This window comes from Anabrus simplex, chromosome 3 (assembly GCF_040414725.1).
Source record: "Anabrus simplex isolate iqAnaSimp1 chromosome 3, ASM4041472v1, whole genome shotgun sequence".
In the NCBI taxonomy this organism is placed as follows: domain Eukaryota; kingdom Metazoa; phylum Arthropoda; class Insecta; order Orthoptera; family Tettigoniidae; genus Anabrus; species Anabrus simplex.
In genome coordinates, this window is record NC_090267.1 from 244,224,955 (window position 1) to 244,246,748 (window position 21,794).

A 21,794-nucleotide genomic window follows, 5' to 3' on the forward strand; every position below is an offset into this window, starting at 1 on the left:
TAGGATCAGGTGTTTTGGGTACTGGAATAACATTTGCGCGCTTCCAGAGGGATGGAATGGTACCAGTCCTAAGGCAGTATTAAAAAATGTGAGCCTCAGCAGGAAGGATGGCACACATAATGTTATGAATAAAATTTATAAGGATGTTTTCTTCACCTACGTTTTAGATTTAATTGAATAATTGCTACTGTATTAACTGTTACCAGAGACAGCTTGGAAAGTAAAACGTGGGCAATTAGGTGATAGGGTGAATGATTGGTACCGGTACGCATTTACGTCTGGGTGGTTAATTAAGGTAGGTGTATTCTATCTCTTGAAAAATATGTATTAAACTCATCAGGGGGAACAATAGCATCTATCTGTGGCTATTGACTTTCTAAAATACCCAGTGAAAGAAGACTTCCTAGTCTTGGATTTGCTAGTTGACTATTGAAGGGAACGGGCTTATTTGTGCAGCGATGACTATCTTCTTATCATATAAGCGAGCTGATCTCGGGTCATGGACAAGCAGGCAGGGTGATGCGGAGTGCCTCCTGGAATGGGGACCCGCAGCAGACAGTTACCCGAGGAGTGTTTTATCGCTGGCACTCATTACCGCACTACTTGTTATAGGAGGCTTGGAGTTAAACCCGGGCAGTAGTATAATAAGCGGGTTCGGCCGCCTCCTCCTCCTCCCGCCGCCTCCTCCGCCGCCGCCGCCGCCGCCGCCGCCCGCGGGAAATTTGAATTTTGGCGGGAAATTTGAATTTTGGCGGGAGATTTGAATTTGTAAACAAAGCCACGTGCTTTTTGACAGCTGTCATCGACAACAACGCAACGCTAATCTCACTGCTGCCATCTTAACGGGCCTAAACCTCACTAGTGCCAACTTAACCTCACTAGCGTGAGGTAAACAAAGCCACGTGTTTTTTTGACAGCCACGTGCTTTTTGACAGACAACAACGCATCGCTAACCTCAGTACTGCCATCTTGACGGGCCTAAACCTCAGTAGTGCCAACTTAACCTCACTAGCGCGAGGTAAACAAAGCCACGTGCTTTTTGACAGCCACGTGCTTTTCAACAGATTTGTAAACAAAGCCACGTGCTTTTTGACAGACAACAACGCATCGCTAACCTCAGTACTGCCATCTTGACGGGCCTAAACCTCAGTAGTGCCAACTTAACCTAACTAGCGCGAGGAAAACAAAGCCACGTGCTTTTTGACAGCCACGTGCTTTTTGACAGATTTGTAAACAAAGCTACGTGCTTTTTGACAGACAACAACGCATCGCTAACGTCAGTACTGCCATCTTGACGGGCCTAAACCTTAGTGGTACCAACTTAACCTAACTAGCGCGAGGTAAACAAAGCCACGTGCTTTTTGACAGCCATGTGCTTTTTGACAGATTTGTAAACAAAGCCACGTGCTTTTGACAGACAACAACGCATCGCTAACCTCAGTACTGCCATCTTGACGGGCCTAAACCGCAGTAGTACCAACTTAACCTAACTAGCGCGAGATAAACAAAGCCACGTGCTTTTTGACAGCCACGTGCTTTTTTGACAGCTGTCATCCGCCATCTTTAAACTACAGAGCACCGTGCTGCCCTCTTTCGTCACCTGTCATCAGCAGTGCTGCCATCTTGACGGGCCTAAACCTTAGTGCTACCAACTTAACCTCACTAGCTCGATATAAACAAATCCACGTGCTTTTTGACAACCACGTGCTTTTTTGATAGCTGGCATCCGCCATCTTTAATCTATAGAGCACAGTGCTGCCCTCTTTAGCTACTTACCTTTGAAATGTGGTGGCGGATAATTTGAAAAATGCTTTTCGACAAGCAGCCATCTTTAATCCAGAGAGAACCGTGCTGCCCTCTAAGTGGTGGCGGCAAATTGAAAAATTCCACGTGCTCTTGTTTGAAAACAAACTCACGTGCTTTTTTTGACAGCTGTCATCTGCCATCTTTAATCTATAGAGCACAGTGCTGCCCTCTTTAATTTGAAATGTGGTGGCGGTAAATTCCACGTGCTCTTGTTTGGAAACAAAGCCATGTGCTTTTTGACAGCTGTCATCCGCCATCTTTAATCAACAGAGCACCGTGCTACTATCATGCGGGCAATTTCATCACCTGTCATCCGCCATCTTTAATCCACAGAACACCGTGCTGCCCTCTTTATGACTACTACCTTAAGCATGTAGTAGCGGGCAATTTGAAAAGTTCTGTTAGCTATCATCCGCCATCTTTAATCAAGAGAGCACCGTGCTGCCATCTTTAGCTAGATACCTTTGAAATGTGGTGGCGGCAAATTGAAAAATTCCACGTGCTCTTGTTTGGAAACAAACTCACGTGCTTTTTCGACAGCTACCATCCGCCATCTTTAATCAACAGAGCATAGTGCTGCCCTCTTTAGTTTGAAATGTGATGGCGGCAAATTCCACGTGCTCTTGTTTGGTAAACATAGCCATGTGCTTTTTTGACAGCTGTCATCCACCATCTTTGAGCACCGTGCTGCCCTCTTTATCGTAGTAGATGTAAATTCGTCACCTGTCATCCGCAGTGCTGCCATCTTTAGCTAGATACCTTTGAAATGTGGTGGCGGATAATTTAAAAAGAAAAATTTTTCAGCAGCCCTCTCTCGACGCTAATTGCATAAGATGGCGGCTATACATGACTCCTTAAGGGTGCTTACGCAAGATGGCTGCTATACACAGGTTCTTATGAGACGCCCTTGGGATGCTTGCTCAAGATGGTAGTTATACATGGCTCCTTATGAGATGCCCTAGGGATGCTTGCTCAAGATAGCGGCTGCTCTTATGGGACGGCTTAAGTGTCCTTGCACAAGATGGCTTGAGACGCCCTAAGGATGCTTGCGCAAGATGGCGGACACAAGATGGCGGCTATACAAGTCTCCTTATGAGACGCCTTAAAGGTGCTTGCGCAAGATGGCTGCTGCTCTTAGCTTAGAGGCTAACGTGTCGTGATAGTTCGATTCATTAAATTTAGGGCTTAAATGCAAAATGTTAAATATCTCGAAAACGGTGCATCGTAGAGCAAAACGGACAAAATTTTTCTACCCAATACCTAGGTTCGCAGTATGAGGAACAAGAAAATCATAGTCTAATGATGGGATCAACGGTTCGGTTCCTACTTAGGCCCTTTGGCATTTGCTCTGTTTTAGCTTGTATTGAAGCGAGTCTTCGTAACATGATCAGGTCTAGCTATGGTAGAGAGTATAACGTACCGTGCAGGTTCGATTCATTAAATTTGGAGGCTTAAATGCAAAATGTTAAATATCTCGAAAACGATGCATCGTAGAGCAAAACGGACAAAATTTTTCCGCCTAATACGTAGGTTCGTAGTATCAGGAACAAGAAAAAACATAGTGTAATGATGAGATCAACGGTTCGATTCCTACTTAAGCCCTTTGCCATTCGCAGCTATCTATTTCTACAAGATGGTGGCTGCTCTTATGAGAAACAAGATGCCTTGAGACGTCCTAGGGATGCTTACGCAAGATGGCAGACACAAAATGGTGACTATACATAGCTCCTTATGAGACGGCCTAGGGGTGCTAGCACAAGATGGCGGCTACTCTTATGAAGAAAGCTAGCTTAGAGGCTACTGCGCAAGATAACAGCTGCTGTTATGCATGTGGTGGAGGGCAATTTGAAATTCTATGTGCTTAATCAACAGAGCACCCTGCTGCCCTCTTTAGCTGAAATGTGGTGGTGGATAATTTGAAAAATTCTTTTGACAGCTATCATCTTTAAACAAAGGCGACTATACATAGGCTGTTAAGGCATTATCATTCTCCTCCTCCTCCTCCTCCTCCCCCTCCTCCTTCTCTACCTCCTCCTCCGCCTCTTATGTCAAGGCATAGCTTTATATCGAACAAGTTTAAACCTGCATCGCGAAGGCAAGCGTGTGCAGCGATAACATTATTGCGCATGTTTAGACTTTCGAAACATAAGAAGAGTAGAATCAAACGCTGTACTCGATACGACATGTGATCAGAACATTGATTGATGCGTTCAGAAAACAAAATAAGTGATCAAGACTAGAATCGAACGATGTACTCAATACATCATGTGTTTAGAATATGTCAGGGGATACGCTTGTTCTAAGAAGATCAGATTGAAACATAACAAGACTAGAATAGAACACTGTAATCGATGTTGTTAACTTCAACATGTGATCAGAACATTGATTGATGTGTTCAGAACACAAAATAAGTGATCATGACTAGAATCGAACACTGTACTCGATACAACATGTGATCAGAACATTGATCGATGTGTTCAGAACACGAAATAAGTGATCAAGACTAGAATCGAACACTGTACTCAATACAACATGTGTTTAGAACATGTTAGGGGGTACCCTTGTTCTAAGAAGATCAGAATGAAACATAACAAGACTAGAATCGAACACTGTAATCGATGTTGTTAACCTCAACATATGATCAGAACATTGTTTGATGTGTTCAGAGCAAAAGTACAATTTTGATGATTTGCGCAGCTAACTCGCTCGGTAAACGATATAGCCAAAGTATAACTTCAAATTATTTACCTTCCATCATTCGTCTTGTGTGTAAAAATCAGTCGAACAAGTTATCGCATAAACATGGCTGAAAAAAAATCGTGATAGGGTATGGAACCCAGGGGTTACATCTTATCAGAAGGGCAAAAAGGATGAAAGGACTCTTCCTCCTCCTTACCGCACATTCCTTGGCTAAAGGGCTAATGGGCTAAAGGGCTAATGGGCTAAAGGGCTAAAGGGCTAATGGGCTAAAGGGCTAAAGGGCTAAAGGTGCAACAACCTCATCGATCGCTATCAGCAAGAACGCTTGTACTTTGTTAAGTGTAGAAAATTAATCTTTATTGGTAAATGGTTTTATGTTCAGAACAAGGTATGGAACCTAGGGGTTACGTCTTACCTAATAAAATCCCCGAGGTGCGATGAGTTACGTTTTTCGAACTAGTGTTTGGAACACTGAACTTTTCAAGATGGCAAGAGTGAGGTTAGCAATGTTCTGTTGTTGGATTTTAAATTCCGCGCTACAACATGCATAAGGTGGCAGCCCTTGAGGTTTACTCCCGTAAAGATGGCAAGAGTGAGGTTAGCAATGTTCCGTTGTTGGATTTTTAAAATTCCCCGCTATAACATGCAAAAGGTGGCAGCCTTGAGGTTTACCGCCGTAAAGATGGCAGCAGTGAGGTTAGGGACGCTCCATTGTCCTGCAAAGTGAGGTTAGGGTTCGTCAAGAAGACAGCTGTCAAAAAGCACGTGGCTATGTTTACCAAACAAGAGCACGTGGTCGTGACGTCACGCTCACGTAGTATGCTGCCTCAGCATGTAAAGTTCAATGTCTACACCTACGTAGTTAACACTCTGCTATGTTCACAAGATTTTTATACATCACTATTCTTTATGCTTTAAGTTCATTCACATAGGCTATGCTAAGATAGCAGCACAAACACATGCGAACTTTGTACATTCTAATGGAATAAGTTTAGTACTGTGTGCGTCATGGATACATGATGTGTGCACGCATTTAATCTTGACTATACGTAATGCTGCTGCTTTGTTTACAAGATTTTTACACATTGCTATTTTTTATGCTTTAAGTTTGTGCACGCACAAGCGATACTCGTACGCTCTAGCAGGAGAAGTTTAGTACGATATTCGATACATTCATTATCGATAGGTGATGTGTACATGCTTTAGAACATAGCTCATCTTTATGCTTTAAGTTCGTGCACATGGGTTAGGGATACACAAAAGCGATTGCTACATGCTCTAGCGGAAGAAGTCTAGTACGATAGTAGATGCATGTAAAATCGATAGGTTATGCTAAGATAGCAGCACACTTACATGATTTTAGCACAATCTAGTGGGAAAAGTTTAGTATGATAGTCGTTTCGTGCAAAATCATTAGGTAATGTGTAAACGCTTCGAAACAAGGCTATTCTTTGTACTTTAAGTTCATGCGTACAGGTTATGCTAAGATAGCGGCACAATCTAGCGCAAGAAGTTTAGTACGAGAGTCGATGTATGTAAAATCGATAAGTAATGAGTACACGCTTTAAAACATGGTTATTCTTCGTACTTTCAGTTCATGCATCTTAGTTATGCTAAGATAGCAGCACAATCTACCTGCAGAAGTTTAGTACGAGAGTCGATACATGCAAAATCGATAGGTAATGTGTACACGCTTTGAAACATGGCTATTCATTGTACTTTAAAGTCATGCTAAGATAGCAGCACGATCTAGCGGGTGAAGTTTAGTTCGATGGTCGATGTATGTAAAATCGATAGGTGATGTGTACACGCTTTGAAACATAGCAATTCATACTGCTGCTCTGTTCCCAAGACTTTTAAGAATAGCTAATCCTAATGCTGCTCTTAGCGACGTCGAGCTAAGGATTGATTACGTGACCGTGACGTCACGATCACGTGCTCTTGTTTGGTAAACATAGCCACGTGCTTTTTTGACAGCTGTCTTCTTGACGAACCCTAACCTCACTTTGAAGGACAATGGAGCGTCGCTAACCTCACTGCTGCCATCTTTACGGCGGTAAACCTCAAGGCTGCCACCTTTTGCATGCTATAGCGGGAATTTTAAAAATCCAACAACGGAACATTGCTAACCTCACTCTTGCCATCTTTACGGGAGTAAACCTCAAGGGCTGCCACCTTATGCATGTTGTAGCGCGGAATTTAAAATCCAACAACAGAACATTGCTAACCTCACTCTTGCCATCTTGAAAAGTTCAGTGTTCCAAACACTAGTTCGAAAAACGTAACTCATCGCACCTCGGGGATTTTATTAGGTAAGACGTAACCCCTAGGTTCCATACCTTGTTCTGAACATAAAACCATTTACCAATAAAGATTAATTTTCTACACTTAACAAAGTACAAGCGTTCTTGCTGATAGCGATCGATGAGGTTGTTGCACCTTTAGCCCTTTAGCCCTTTAGCCCATTAGCCCATTAGCCCTTTAGCCCATTAGCCCTTTAGCCAAGGAATGTGCGGTAAGGAGGAGGAAGAGTCCTTTCATCCTTTTTGCCCTTCTGATAAGATGTAACCCCTGGGTTCCATACCCTATCACGATTTTTTTTCAGCCATGTTTATGCGATAACTTGTTCGACTGATTTTTACACACAAGACGAATGATGGAAGGTAAATAATTTGAAGTTATACTTTGGCTATATCGTTTACCGAGCGAGTTAGCTGCGCAAATCATCAAAATTGTACTTTTGCTCTGAACACATCAAACAATGTTCTGATCATATGTTGAGGTTAACAACATCGATTACAGTGTTCGATTCTAGTCTTGTTATGTTTCATTCTGATCTTCTTAGAACAAGGGTACCCCCTAACATGTTCTAAACACATGTTGTATTGAGTACAGTGTTCGATTCTAGTCTTGATCACTTATTTCGTGTTCTGAACACATCGATCAATGTTCTGATCACATGTTGTATCGAGTACAGTGTTCGATTCTAGTCATGATCACTTATTTTGTGTTCTGAATACATCAATCAATGTTCTGATCACATGTTGAAGTTAACAACATCGATTACAGTGTTCTATTCTAGTCTTGTTATGTTTCAATCTGATCTTCTTAGAACAAGCGTATCTCCTGACATATTCTAAACACATGATGTATTGAGTACATCGTTCGATTCTAGTCTTGATCACTTATTTTGTTTTCTGAACGCATCAATCAATGTTCTGATCACATGTCGTATCGAGTACAGCGTTTGATTCTACTCTTCTTATGTTTCGAAAGTCTAAACATGCGCAATAATGTTATCGCTGCACACGCTTGCCTTCGCGATGCAGGTTTAAACTTGTTCGATATAAAGCTATGCCTTGACATAAGAGGTGGAGGAGGAGGTAGAGAAGGAGGAGGGGGAGGAGGAGGAGGAGGAGGAGAATGATAATGCCTTAACAGCCTATGTATAGTCGCCTTTGTTTAAAGATGATAGCTGTCAAAAGAATTTTTCAAATTATCCACCACCACATTTCAGCTAAAGAGGGCAGCAGGGTGCTCTGTTGATTAAGCACATAGAATTTCAAATTGCCCTCCACCACATGCATAACAGCAGCTGTTATCTTGCGCAGTAGCCTCTAAGCTAGCTTTCTTCATAAGAGTAGCCGCCATCTTGTGCTAGCACCCCTAGGCCGTCTCATAAGGAGCTATGTATAGTCACCATTTTGTGTCTGCCATCTTGCGTAAGCATCCCTAGGACGTCTCAAGGCATCTTGTTTCTCATAAGAGCAGCCACCATCTTGAGAAATAGATAGCTGCGAATGGCAAAGGGCTTAAGTAGGAATCGAACCGTTGATCTCATCATTACACTATGTTTTTTCTTGTTCCTGATACTACGAACCTACGTATTAGGCGGAAAAATTTTGTCCGTTTTGCTCTACGATGCATCGTTTTCGAGATATTTAACATTTTGCATTTAAGCCTCCAAATTTAATGAATCGAACCTGCACGGTACGTTATACTCTCTACCATAGCTAGACCTGATCATGTTACGAAGGCTCGCTTCAATACAAGCTAAAACAGAGCAAATGCCAAAGGGCCTAAGTAGGAACCGAACCGTTGATCCCATCATTAGACTATGATTTTCTTGTTCCTCATACTGCGAACCTAGGTATTGGGTAGAAAAATTTTGTCCGTTTTGCTCTACGATGCACCGTTTTCGAGATATTTAACATTTTGCATTTAAGCCCTAAATTTAATGAATCGAACTATCACGACACGTTAGCCTCTAAGCTAAGAGCAGCAGCCATCTTGCGCAAGCACCTTTAAGGCGTCTCATAAGGAGACTTGTATAGCCGCCATCTTGTGTCCGCCATCTTGCGCAAGCATCCTTAGGGCGTCTCAAGCCATCTTGTGCAAGGACACTTAAGCCGTCCCATTAGAGCAGCCGCTATCTTGAGCAAGCATCCCTAGGGCATCTCATAAGGAGCCATGTATAACTACCATCTTGAGCAAGCATCCCAAGGGCGTCTCATAAGAACCTGTGTATAGCAGCCATCTTGCGTAAGCACCCTTAAGGAGTCATGTATAGCCGCCATCTTATGCAATTAGCGTCGAGAGAGGGCTGCTGTAGAATTTTTCTTTTTAAATTATCCGCCACCACATTTCAAAGGTATCTAGCTAAAGATGGCAGCACTGCGGATGACAGGTGACGAATTTACATCTACTACGATAAAGAGGGCAGCACGGTGCTCAAAGATGGCGGATGACAGCTGTCAAAAAAGCACATGGCTATGTTTACCAAACAAGAGCACGTGGAATTTGCCGCCATCACATTTCAAACTAAAGAGGGCAGCACTATGCTCTGTTGATTAAAGATGGCGGATGGTAGCTGTCGAAAAAGCACGTGAGTTTGTTTCCAAACAAGAGCACGTGGAATTTTTCAATTTGCCGCCACCACATTTCAAAGGTATCTAGCTAAAGATGGCAGCACGGTGCTCTCTTGATTAAAGATGGCGGATGATAGCTAACAGAACTTTTCAAATTGCCCGCTACTACATGCTTAAGGTAGTAGTCATAAAGAGGGCAGCACGGTGTTCTGTGGATTAAAGATGGCGGATGACAGGTGATGAAATTGCCCGCATGATAGTAGCACGGTGCTCTGTTGATTAAAGATGGCGGATGACAGCTGTCAAAAAGCACATGGCTTTGTTTCCAAACAAGAGCACGTGGAATTTACCGCCACCACATTTCAAATTAAAGAGGGCAGCACTGTGCTCTATAGATTAAAGATGGCAGATGACAGCTGTCAAAAAAAGCACGTGAGTTTGTTTTCAAACAAGAGCACGTGGAATTTTTCAATTTGCCGCCACCACTTAGAGGGCAGCACGGTTCTCTCTGGATTAAAGATGGCTGCTTGTCGAAAAGCATTTTTCAAATTATCCGCCACCACATTTCAAAGGTAAGTAGCTAAAGAGGGCAGCACTGTGCTCTATAGATTAAAGATGGCGGATGCCAGCTATCAAAAAAGCACGTGTTGTCAAAAAGCACGTGGATTTGTTTATCTCGAGCTAGTGAGGTTAAGTTGGTAGCACTAAGGTTTAGGCCCGTCAAGATGGCAGCACTGCTGATGACAGGTGACGAAAGAGGGCAGCACGGTGCTCTGTAGTTTAAAGATGGCGGATGACAGCTGTCAAAAAAGCACGTGGCTGTCAAAAAGCACGTGGCTTTGTTTATCTCGCGCTAGTTAGGTTAAGTTGGTACTACTGCGGTTTAGGCCCGTCAAGATGGCAGTACTGAGGTTAGCGATGCGTTGTTGTCTGTCAAAAGCACGTGGCTTTGTTTACAAATCTGTCAAAAAGCACATGGCTGTCAAAAAGCACGTGGCTTTGTTTACCTCGCGCTAGTTAGGTTAAGTTGGTACCACTAAGGTTTAGGCTCGTCAAGATGGCAGTACTGACGTTAGCGATGCGTTGTTGTCTGTCAAAAAGCACGTAGCTTTGTTTACAAATCTGTCAAAAAGCACGTGGCTGTCAAAAAGCACGTGGCTTTGTTTACCTCGCGCTAGTTAGGTTAAGTTGGCACTACTGAGGTTTAGGCCCGTCAAGATGGCAGTACTGAGGTTAGCGATGCGTTGTTGTCTGTCAAAAAGCACGTGGCTTTGTTTACAAATCTGTTGAAAAGCACGTGGCTGTCAAAAAGCACGTGGCTTTGTTTACCTCACGCTAGTGAGGTTAAGTTGGCACTACTGAGGTTTAGGCCCGTCAAGATGGCAGTACTGAGGTTAGCGATGCGTTGTTGTCTGTCAAAAAGCACGTGGCTGTCAAAAAACACGTGGCTTTGTTTACCTCACGCTAGTGAGGTTAAGTTGGCACTAGTGAGGTTTAGGCCCGTCAAGATGGCAGCAGTGAGGTTAGCGTTGCGTTGTTGTCGATGACAGCTGTCAAAAAGCACGTGGCTTTGTTTACAAATTCAAATTTCCCGCCAAAATTCAAATTTCCCGCCAAAATTCAAATTTCCCGCGGGCGGCGGCGGCGGAGGCGGCGGGAGGAGGAGGAGGCGGCCGAACCCGCTTATTATACTACTCCGGGCCCTGTTCAACCAGCTTCAGAAGAGGTAATGAACGTGAAGTGCATAGGGTGTAAGAGGAACTTAAGTAGAGGTACTGAACGTGAAGTGTATAGGGTGTAAGAGGAACTTAAAAGCTGGTGCTAAGTGTGATACGTGTGGAATGTGGTTTCATTTCAACGGTGGTAAGCTACAGGCCGTGGACAGTGATAAGGAACGGATGGCATGTAGCAAGTGTTTCATGTAAGTAAGAAATCCTGGAGATCGTTACATTTTAGTATGCGGAATCTCAAGAAAGCTAATTCTTGTGCCAAAAGTAAAGCTTATAAATGCTTAGTAAGACCGGTTTTCGAATACGGATCTGCGTGCTGGGATCCGTACAGGATGGGTGGGTTTAGTATATTCCCTACGAAATGTTCAAAGAGGAGCAATACGTTTCGTAACCGGGGATAAGGGGAGTACCATTCATTGAGAAAGTCATGAATCTTGAAGAATTAGAGCTCGCTTGTGATGTCTTCATAAGAGCTATAGGGGAAGGGCTGCCTGGAGTAGTATTAGGAATAGGTTGGAACCCCCTCGTACTTATCGAGAAATGATCATAAGCATAAAATTAGGACCAGAAACTAGCATACGGTCGTCGGCAATTTTCCTTCGTAAACAGGACCATAAGGGATAGGAATAAATTACCTGCAGCAGCCTTTGATAGATTTCCTTCCGCTATTAATTCTTTTAAAACAATTAGTGCTAGTGTAAAGTGATAAGTAAAAGTTGTAAATTACGGACACTGAATTTATGATTTCTGCTTGATTTAGATTGTGGAACTAGTAGTTTTTCTTTTAGTATTTTCTTTCTAGGGAATTGCTTCTTGTACTCATGTTTTGTAGTGGTTGTTGTTATCGTTGGGTAATTACCAATGTTTAACTTAACTTTATTATCACTTATAATGTTAGCTAGTAGTAAGCTCAACCTGTAGTATTGTAAGCCGTAGTGTTAAGCAATGGGAATGCTGAAGTTGTGTATGAAATTTTATGCGATGATGCTGGATTTAGAAAGTTAAACCAGTAGTATTTCTTGTAATATTTTCTTTCCATGGAATTGCTTGTTGTACTCTTGTTGCTGTAGCTGTTGATGTTGTTGGGTAATATGTTTCAATCTTCCTTTATTATAACTTGTAACGTTAAGTTAGTAGTAATCCTCAGTGTTAAGTACTGAAAATAATTTAGTTCTGTATGAAACTATATTTGATGATGCTGGATTTGGAATGTTGAACTAGTAGTATTTCTTGCAATAGTTCCTTTTTCCGTGGAGTTGCTTTTTGTTCTCGTGTTGTTGTAGTTGTTGGGTAGTTATGTTTTTAAATTTATTTTAGTAAGTACGTGAGCTAGTAGTAATTTCAACCTATTGTACTGTAAGCCGTAAAGTTAAGTACTTGAAATACTTAAGTTGTGTGCGAATTTGTATATAATGACGCTGGATTTAGAATATTAGACTAGTAGTACTTATTTCTTGTCATATTTTATTTTCATGGAATTGCTTGTTGTACTCTTGTTTGTTTGTTTGTTTGTTTGTTTGTTGTTGTTTTTGTGTAATTATGTTAACTTTACATTATTAGTACACTAGTGTAAGTGACTAATGCCACCGGGATGTTTCTCATTTGCGATGTAGAATAAAAGTAAGTAAGTAAGTAAGTAAGTAAGTAAGTAAGTAAGTAAGTGAGTGAGTGAGTAAGTGAGTGAGTGAGTGAGTGAGTGAGTAAGTAAGTAAGTAATTAAGTAATTAAGTAAGTAAGTAAGTAAGTTGTCAGGAGCACGTGGATTTCAAATTGTCCGCTGCCACGTCCAGAACGTGGCAGAAATGATGTTTTGCACCGTCAAGATGGCAGCACTGATGTTAGCGATGCTAAGTTGTTTACAATAGTGGGGTTAGGGTCCGTCAAGATTAGAGCTGTCAAGGAAGCACGTGGCAAAGCACGTGGCTTTGTTTACAAACGAGAGCACGTGGTTATGACGTATCTGTCACGTGACCGAGCCAATCGCTGGCTCTTACGGAGAAAGCTAGCCTAGAGGATACTGCGCAAGATAGCAGCTATACACAAGCACTGATAAAGAAAGCTGGCCTTGGGGCTATAAGAGCCTATGTATAGCCGCTATATTGCGCAGTAGACGCTAGGCTACCAGTAGAGTACCTAGAAGAAAGCTGGACCAGAGTTTCGATAGAAGAATTCTGGACCAGCGGCAGCCACTGCGCATGCCCCGTGCGCTTCACTCCCTGAAGGGGCCTCTCACTTGGCAAGGCACGTGCGGGGGGCGCCTCTCGCTGTCAAGGCTACACACAAGTGTGGAATGTCGCTCCTTGCGGTAGCTTACTACTGCTATGCTTAGGGTGGGTGGGCGTGATAGGTGACATCACTTGTTTTGGTGCGTAATTGAGTATCTTTTTACTGAAAGGTATTGTAAGAGCAAAACAAGTTCACTATTAACCTCACTCTTCTAGTAGAGATTAAAAAAAAAAGATCCTCTATTGAGTGTAATAAAAGTGCTTCGCTCAATTATCAAAAAAAAAAAATATATTCTACCCTACTTGCCTATGTGATTACTTCTTGAAATGTTTATGTTGGTGACAGGAAAGACATTTTGACAAAAATCATCATGTTAGATATGGTACTAAATTTATATATTTTTTTTGGCAGAGTTCTTTTTACTTGTTAGGGTGCATGTAGGAAATGTTAACTACACTTACCCAGAGGTCTTTATGTAAGAGGTAAATATTTCTTGAAAGGCAAGGTTCTGTGAGTAGATTTGCTTCTAAAAGTTACTTGGTGGAGTTTCTCTCACTGCTCAAGGTGAGACAGCTACATGTTAAATAATTGCAGCAACTGGATTTGCTTGACAAGGTTACTTGCTGCCCAAAAGGTGAACAGGATATGAGATTTTTTTTGTAAAAAAGAATCGCTCCTCTCCTCCAGCTTTGGTCTGTTGAAGGTTAGCGAGTAACAACTCTAGCCAACTGGTTGTTGATGAGTGAAGGACAACACAAAAGTGCTTAGTTTAATTAAATAATAAAAATATTTTTCATGACTACTTACCTTTAATTATTTTTTCAACAGGATGCACATCTAGCTGTAATTCTTGACGATAGATACACGCATTGTTTACTAACCTTACATCAATAAATGTCATCTATGAAATATCATTGTACTAGGTAAAAAACAAATTAAAAAAAACTCGGATAAAGTCTGAAATCAGAGGTTGATTAAGACATTCCGTTGTTACGAACGCGATAGTATGAATTTTTACATACGGAATAAAACAAAAACATCTCGCCATTTTTGTTGGATACGTCGGCAACTGTGTATACTCATCGAGGTCAAACAGCTCATACATGAGAGTGTCATGTCTGTGATTTCTTATTATCTTTGTCCAAGATGGCTAACACAAAAAATGCATTATGATCTCTGAACTAATAAATTAGTTAGGCAAACACATGATGTGCTATCTCATCAAAAATTATATCGAATATATATGTTTAGCACGGAAGATGAAATAATAAATCGTCTAATGAATCGGTTAGGGGTGCGTGAATTCACCGCAAAGAACAACAGCAAAGAACTTCAGTGAACAAAGACATCAAACACGACAGTGTTTAAACAAAACAAAAGAACGTGCTGCCACGTAGCTGAAATATTGGTTGAAAAACTGTAAAGCATGGTTTCTTTTTAAAAAAAATATTACGAATTATTTCTTAATCAACCTCTGAATTGAGACAGTGTGTGAGTGAAAGCTATAATTTATCACACCTACACAGGTTGGTGATTTGAGGATAGAAAAATAAAATCTGGTAAAGGATTCAAGGTTATAGCATTTGGATGGTGTAAAAACAAAAAAAAATATGTGTATGCATATATAGGTTAGGATGAATTATTCAAGCAACTCGAATAATAAGTGGAACATCACACTGTTTTATTTACCTGTTAGTTCAAAATACATGATTAAATTCTTTCTTACATGCTTCACAGTCTTTAATCATTGGAATCGCTCCGTCAAAACCATCAACCTCGTCTTGTCCTCTGTAGCAATAATGTCTGACACACGGGCTGCAAACTGCTATTTCCAGTTTTGCTTTTACATAGTAGGGTAGTTTCTCCCATGCTTCATCTAAATCTTTAGCGGCATATGTTGAGAGAAACCCAGATGGTAAATAGCGAATTAGATGTTGTGGCATTCGAAGTAAACTGCCATGTGTATAGTATGATGTAATAGCCTCACTTACTAATGAGAAATATATTGTACGTAAAGGATCAGGTTTAATACTTGGTGTACAAAGTTCACATTTACACTGGATGTTACGGTTTCTCTTCTCACCAAACTCATTCTTTACTTGTCGCTCCATGACTGATGACACGCACACACTGTTGCCAACAAAGAGAATACCTTAATATTTATTCATACACTTTTTTAAATAGTGTGCTACAGTTTACGTTACGTCACACTGACATGGTGTATACTCCAGTTAGCTTTAAAGTACAATTCTCTTAGCAGTTACCTAGTGTTAAAATAGCGAACTAGAGAGAATAATTTTATGATTGCCAACGAGGAGGATCGAACTTGTACTCATCTAGATGTGAGCGAATTCACTTGCTTTATATAAAAATTTTAATGCTAGGTGTAAGATAATCTCACATTATATTACCAGACGCAACTTTATTGTGTGTAAAATTATTATTTTGTAGACATATGTTTGAAGCAGAACATTCCTTTGTAGTGTATATCTATCCCGGATGTTTTCTGCAAGCAGCTTTCGCATAAACCGGTTAACACCTTACTTCTTTCGCGGTCATTGCTGGTCATGGTCGTGCTTTGACCATGGTTTCATCAAGGCTACAAAAAAAGAGGATGCGTGAACTCAAGTGCGGATCGCTACGCAGCTTACTAGCAGATGTTGTATCCAGGCAGGTTTTTTGAAACTAGTTGTTTTTTTTTTCAAATTACATATCACCGTTAGAACAGGTATATATACTGCGATCGCTTGCTGTAGGTACGTTACAGTTTCAAACTGCCTTCGAAATGCCGTCCGTCCAAGAAACTCTCTTTGAAAAGCTTCTCGCGCTGCGGGAAATAGTTAGATTAATGGAAATGTGTGAGATAAATAATATAGTAGAAGTACAGGGCTCATTTGAAAGAGCGATCGTTAACAGAATTCGGCATATGACTAACGAAGAGTTTCGGCTTCTCGTTAGGCTGCATACACGTATTTTGTTACGGCGCGAAAGCCCGAACTTCAATATATTATTTATCCACAAATTTAGTTTCTTTTCGTGCAACGCGATGTTAGCAGAACTAAGAGAGCTAATGGACGATCACGGAAGTGATGGCGATATTTTTGGTGAGTTTTAACTTTTTTCTAAATTTCAAGACTTCGTCTATTGTCGGATTGCGAAAGATTTTAATCTTACATTAACTTTTTCTTTCTATATAGGAGAAGATTAAGAAGTGATCCTGGAGGAGGAGGAGAATTTAATTTATTTGAACTGTTATAGGTGAGTGCAAAAATATATTTTATTTATCTTGCTTTCTTTTCTGCTCTTAGGAAGATAAACTAATTAAATATAATTTTTTTTACGTCGCACTAACACAGATACGTAAAGGAGTAGGAAAAAGGTTGGAATTTAATATTAAAAAAATTACAAGAGGTTATCTTTAGTTAAATTTTGTTTATTATATTTTATTAAGATACATGTTACACAAATGTTTCGAATTAATTATGCAGAGTTGAGGTGGAAATATCTTCTTGCTTGAGGTAATGTCCAACGTTGTCATCAACAAAACAAACAGCACAGTTTCTTGGGCAAGGGAAGTCTGCAACAATAGAGAGAGGACACTATAAGATGGTAAATCTATCAGACATTAGAGTAAAAAATTAAAAATATATTATACTAGCGTACTTACTATTGATTTTTTTTAGAATACATATTCCTTCGGAATCCATGAATTATGCGTGGCGTCGAATCCTAGCCACGATACGAAAACTTTGTCGTTCTTTCTTTTTAAAATTTTATCAATGAGGTATATTTTAGGATGTTTTGTCTTCTGCAGTTCTTGTTCATAGAACGCACCAAATATTGGTTTATTTTGATAGTCGTGAAGCAAGTAAGTTCTCGGTGATGTTTCTTTTACTTTTCTTACAGTAAATAATTCATTACTCCAATTAGGAGTATAGCCCTTTGTAAAATATCGCTTAATTTTACTTATTCGTACTGTGTCACCTACTTTAAATTTTGGTGGATAAGGTGACTTCTTTTTCTTCATTTCCCGTAATTTGTACACAGTAGCAAGTTGTTGTAGATTGTTTGTGACGTCTATAGGTTTCATACCAATCGTACGATGTTTTCGATTATTATATTCATCTAATAGTTTTGGTAGCATGCGAAGCCAGTGGTATGATCCGCACGCCGAGAATTTCCTCCACATCCACTGCTTCAGTGTTCGATTGAAGCGTTCAACTACGCTTGCCTTCAAGCTGCTCCCTGTCGAATAGTGCTTAATTTTTCTTATTGTAATCCACTGTTGAAAAATCTTATTATAAAATTCTTTTCCCCTGTCAGTTTGCAGATGTTTTGGATAGCGTTTACATTTTGAATAGATGCGTTCCATATTCTCCACTACTTCGTTTCCTGTTTTTGTTTTAAGTGGAACTGCCCAGGCATACTTTGAATAAACATCAATAACAGTTAACATGTATTTATATCCACTATTAACTTTCGAAAACAGAGACATATCAACAAGATCCGCTTGATGTAAATCATCTCTCCCCCGGCTAATAACGCTCCGTCTTTCAAAATTCTTTCGCACTGGAGCGTGGAGTTCTTTCGCTATTTCTTCTCTGATATTGTTCATAAAGTATAGGTAAAAGAATTCGTTCTGTGTCGTCTATTCGTTTCTTGAATCGCAGTCGATCTATAGCCAGTTGTTGCCAGTTGCTTCTTCTGTCTTCACATCCAATTTCATAGATTACTGAAATATCCTTTGAGAATCTAACCGCTTTAAATATATTTGCGAACGGAAGTTCGTCCCACCGCGCAGTGTTCATTTATTCGATGTACCTCGACTTTCGAAGTTCTTCTTCGATTGACAAGATTTCGTTTTCGTGTGACGAATGACCAGCACTTCTAGATGCTATTAACTTTTTCAATCTCTCCACTAGACTGTTTGGATCATTCCAGTGAACTAATTCGATCTTCTTTCTTTGTTCATTTTTCCACTTGGCTACTTTTGATCCTCTTCCTGTACGTTTGTATTTGTGTACACTTACAAATTTTGGTGTGCTCCTTCCTTTTTTCACTTTTGCATCTTCTACTAATGGCTTGATAATTTTTTGAAATTTGAGCGATTTCGTGCCTCTCATTGGCTTGCCTGCGTCATACTGTTTCCTGTGCACGTTAGTGTAATTTAATATATGACTGTAAGCTGACAGATCCTTATCATCATACAACTGTGCGTCCGGATCTTTCTGAAATATTAATTCAAGGAGACCTTCAGTTAAAGGATAGTTAAAATTGTCAATTATAAGATTGTTATCGCGAAACAGTACTTTTTTCTCCCTAAATAGTGTTCTCCATGAACTACTCGAACCCCGAATATTCTATCAACTTTGTGTCTCAATTGTGGGTTAAGATAATTTTGCAGGAGAGTTGTAACCTTTCTGTCCAGAGTTTCTTCTTCTTCTTCTTCTTCCGATTCTTCTTCTGCCTCATCACTTATATAACTATTTAATTTTCGATTTTTCTTTGCAACTAATCCATTCGAGTTAACTGTAAGCTGCTGTAGTTTATTTAATGGTGCAGTTATTGGTTTAAATGTTTCTTCTAACTTTAGTTGGTTTAAAGCCATATCCGCTTTAAGAGAGTTATATTTTTTTTTACATCTTTTCTTAATTTTGCTAGTCTATCCTTTACACGACTTTTTTCCACTATGTTCGCCTGCATTTTTTAAACTGAAGCGTAACGTCTATTGTTTTACTCATATATAGTATATTCAAAGAGTATATGGAGCGGAAGATCGTTAGTATTCCATTGTTCTGGGTCTTTTAGGCGGAATTGAATTTCATCACCTTCCTTTACAGCAATTGGTGTACCTACTTCTAATTCGATTGGATTGTTCACGTGATTAATCATCGCATATACCAGAGAACCACGTGTACTTGTTAACGGTGTAAGTGTACCCGTGTAGGGAAGCTTATACATAAGACGACAGTTTTGTAGCATATATATTGGTGACTGATTTGACGGTAGACTGTTAATTTGAAAAAGAGCTTTTCTTGGTTTTTTTGTGCAGTTCCTTTTTCATCACTTCAAACTCTTCTTTTTCAGTTGCAAACGTTTCTAAATACTGTTTGTTAACAACATCTTGCTCGTGGATAGGTGAATCAACATTTGTAATTCGTTTGTTCTTCATATTTAATTCTCCGTTAGATTCTACTGGTAGAGAATTTTTCTGAAGTTTAGATACGACAAGTTTTAACTCGTCAACTTCTCTCCGTGCAGCTGCATACTGTTCTACAAAGACTTTATTTGCAACATCTTTCTCATTTAACGGATTATGTACGTTAGTAATTCGCTTATTTTCCATACTCAAAGTACCACCCCCATCAACGTTTAGTTTCTGTTGATTGCTTATTTCATTCTTCAGTTTTTCGAGTTCTTCACGCGCTGCTGAATGTTTTTCCAGGTATGCTTTATTAATCGCATCCGTCGAATGAATAGGTTTGCCGATGTTTGTTACTCGTTTATTTTGCATATCTATCGATCCATCGTCATTCACTTGTAGTAGTCTACCTTTTGTATGCTTTTCTAAAAATAAAAGCGAAATTGCATCTTGTTCCTCTTCAGGATCTGCCACACCCGATATTCTCTTGTTGTTCATGTTGAGGATATTGTCAGTTACAGGAAGGTGATCATCCACAATATCACGTAAAAGAGAATCAACATATTCTATGCGTGCAGAAACGTCGTTAACTCGTTTCTCTAAATTTCTCTGCACATGGTTAGTGTGCGTACGCATTGTGTCAAGCGAAACTGCTTCGTTTCCATTCATCGCTGGAGCTATTCCTTTCAGCCTTTTGTTCTTAAAATCAACTGCATCCTCTTCTAGTTCACATATGTCATGTATTTCATTTTTATCTAAAATGTCACGTTGTATTTCTTCTTTATTAATACTGTCCTTAACGGTTTTTAACACATAATTTTTATTACAAGCATCCTCCATGTTTATAGGATTGCCGACGTTCTTTAAACGTTTACCATGAATACTTAAGTTTCCGTCAGATGTTGATGTTAAGTAATTTGTATAAACCATCATTTTTTCATCTACATATGATTTAGTAGCAATATCATGACGTGATGATGGTCGCGTTACATACACGTTACTGGTTCTGTTGTTTGATGCCATCGTGATGTTCTTTCTCTACTCAACAATTCGAAAATGAGTTCGTTAATGTATACACTCTCGTATTTATATCACATAAAATATATCGAATCCATTTCGATATCGACCTTTGCTTATTTCGCTATCCTTATCGATAACGAGAAAGCTGAATTTCGACTGTGACCAACAACGATAACATAAATCAGTGAACTGGTTGTAACTCATATCGGTGTTCACGTGATCGTCGTAGACATGCCGAAGATTTCTTGCATCTTGTTTAAACAGAATAATGAAATTAGCGTTGTCTCTAATAAGTTGTTTGGGAATGCAGGAATAGGTCTGACATAAGTAAAAAACATCCACGATATGGTGTCGACCTCTACTAAAGTAGTCTTTCATGTGCTGCTGTTTGTCGCTTGCTACATCGTCAAAAATAAACACGGAATTTCTTTGAGCTTTTTCTGGCGGTATTACTTGCTCACGATCAGAGTAAAACTCGCATTTTATTTCTTTAATAGATTTTAAAAGCTTCTCTAGCTCAATATATTTCTTCTGCGACAATGATTTTGAGTAAACATACACATTCTCAAAACGTAACCCGTTCGGTTGCAATAACAAATTAATCATTACATTAGTCTTCCCTGCATTCGATGGTCCGCATATGAGACAGCGTATTGTGTCCGGCAACAGTTTACTATGTTTATTTTTCTTTCCTACTGAACGTTTTGTGTCGTTCAGATTTGCAACAGGTAAAGATATCGATTGTTTTATTGTCTTCACCATCACTTTCTTTTGATGATGATAATTTTCAACGATCGAGTGCACAGTAGATTTCTTTTTTCTCAAAGTTATTGTTGATTACTAAATAAACACGAACTTTTTTTTTACCTTCTGTTTTACTTATCTAGTTCCAAAATGGTTCGTGCATCACACTACACGTAGTATTAAGAAGTGCTGGAAGAGCTGTCCTGTTATGATCTAATACTATGTTGCCAACTTCACAACCTCTCATATACCGACAAGAAGGCGACCATTTTCTATGTTCTGTTAACGGATCATCATCTTTATCCCACGAAAATAATTCGATTCCGCAAAAAATACATTTAACTGCGTCTAGGTATCCCGTGAAGTAAAATCCAGCTTTAGCTAAACTTAAGGGGTCTATCCACGGTACACGCCATCTAGCGAAAGTCCTTATCCGATCTACCTCAGATTTTAAATTTAACGGACGAGGAATGTACGCCATGTCGCTGTAAAATGAGGAGAGCAGAAAAATATCTCTCTTATATATATATATATATATCTACCTTTCAGAAAAAAAAG